The 1,942-nt window shown below is 52.6% G+C and overlaps 1 pseudogene; it reads left to right on the top strand.

Moving 5' to 3' along the window:
* Nucleotides 1-490: 490 nt before the first annotated feature.
* On the top strand, nucleotides 491-1,515 carry LOC101413630 (melanoma-associated antigen 10-like; annotated as a pseudogene).
* Nucleotides 1,516-1,942: the final 427 nt, after the last annotated feature.

The raw sequence follows: 1,942 nt of genomic DNA, 5'->3' as shown, positions 1-1,942 counted from the left end.
GCATTCTGCACACTGAGGCCCCCCTCAATTCCTCTAGGGGCTCCAGGAACTGGTGGGGAGGGCCGTGGTCTGAGGCAGGCGTCCTCAAGTCAGCTCAGAGGAGGCCCAGGCAGTGCAAGGAGGCAAGGTGAGGTTCACAAGCCCCTGAACCTGGACAACAGTCACACCTCCCCAACAGAAGGGACCCCACAATGCTGGGACCCACATGCCTTCTCTCAGCCTTGGAGACCTTGAGCTGTGCTAGTGGCTAAAATGGAAGAAGCTGTCTCATTTCCTCCCTCAGGTTCTTCGGGGACAGGTCCACCAGGAGGACAGGAGAAGACTTCTAAAGAAGACTTTAGGGAAGACCTGTAAGTCAGCCTTTGTCTGAACCTACAAGTTTGAATTTCTCAGCTGAGTCCTCTCACACTCTCCTTTTCTCCCTCAGGCCTGTGGGCCCAGCATCCACCCTCCTGCCCACACTCCTGCCTGCCACCGACAACAAGTCATCATGCCTCGTGGTCAGAAGAGTCAGGCCTGCAAGCTTGAGAAAGGCCTTCAGGCCCAAAGTGAGACCCAGGGCCAGTGGGTGCACAGGTTTCAGGGACTGAGGAGGAGGCCTTTTCCCCCTCCTTCTGCTCTTCCTTCTCTATCTCTTTTCTTATTCCAGGCAACCTGGAGGAGGTTTCTGCTGCTGAGATGCCGAGTACTTCCCAGGGTCCTCAGAGCGCCTACTCCTGCTCCACTGCCCAGGCAGCTGCTCCATGGAGCCTGTCAGATCAAGGCTCCAGCCGCCAAGGAGAGGAGGGTCCAGGCACCTCACAGCTCCAGCCAGATGCTGAGTCCATGCTCAGAGATGAAATTTTTGATAAGGTGGCTGAATTGGTGACATTCCTGCTCGTCAAGTATCGAATGAAGGAGCCCTTCACTAGGGCAGAAGTGCTGGAGGCCGTCATCCAAGACCACCAGGACCACTTCTCAGTGATCTTTGGGGAAGCCTCTGAGTGCCTGCAGCTGGTCTTTGGCATCGATGTGAAGAAAGTGGATCCCGCCGGCCAGTGCTATGTCCTTGTCAGCACGCTGGGCCTCACGTACGATGAGACCCTGAGTGACAGTCATAGCATGCCCAAGACCGGCCTCCTGGTGACGGTTCTGGGTGTGATCTTCCTGGAAGGCAATCGTGTCCCTGAGAAGGAGATCTGGAAATTGCTGAGTGTGATGGGGGTGTATCCAGGAAGGGAGCACTTCATCTACGGGGAGCCCAGGAAGCTCCTCACCAGAGACTGGGTGCAGGAGCAGTACCTGGAGTACCGGCAGATACCTGGCAGTGAGCCTGCGTGCTATGAGTTCTTGTGGGGTCCCAGGGCCCATGCTGAAACCAGCAAGATGAAGGTCCTGGAGGGTTTAGCCAAGGTCTATGGTACTGTCCCTAGTGCCTTTTCAACATGGTATGAGGAGGCTTTGAGGGATGAGGAAGAGAGGGCCATGAGCAGTGCAATTTCTGGGGCCTCTTCCAGCGGCCTCCCTTCCCCCTAGTGAAGCCTGAGGCCGAGTCCTCAGTCCCTGGCTGAACATGGCAATCAGCTGTCTAAGGAGTGGAGGGCCAGGCTGGGGCTGAGGTCACTGTGTATAATGCCTTTGTGACCCCAGAATATAGGGGTCACTTGGAGTATTGCCTTTCATTTCTTCTTGATATTTTTGAAATGCTGTTCGTTTAAGTAGAAGTTTTAATTGGCTTTAGATTGATTCTAAGTTTATAGATTACATTGAGCACACATTTATTGCCGATTATTCAGTGGAAGAGTAAGATTTGAAAAGATTTGAAAAGAAACTGGGAAACTTCAGTTGTGAAAAGAGAGAGCTTGTCTTTCCACCTTATTTTATGATCTAGAGCAAAATAGGCATTAGAATAGGAATTTCCTTGGAAATTTGAAAGAACCCATATTCTTGCATCAATGCTAGA

The sequence above is a fragment of the Dasypus novemcinctus genome, chromosome X (assembly GCF_030445035.2).
Source record: "Dasypus novemcinctus isolate mDasNov1 chromosome X, mDasNov1.1.hap2, whole genome shotgun sequence".
NCBI classification, from domain to species: Eukaryota; Metazoa; Chordata; class Mammalia; order Cingulata; family Dasypodidae; genus Dasypus; species Dasypus novemcinctus.
Note: the sequence above shows the minus strand (reverse complement) of the source record. Positions and strands in the feature narration are given on the sequence as shown.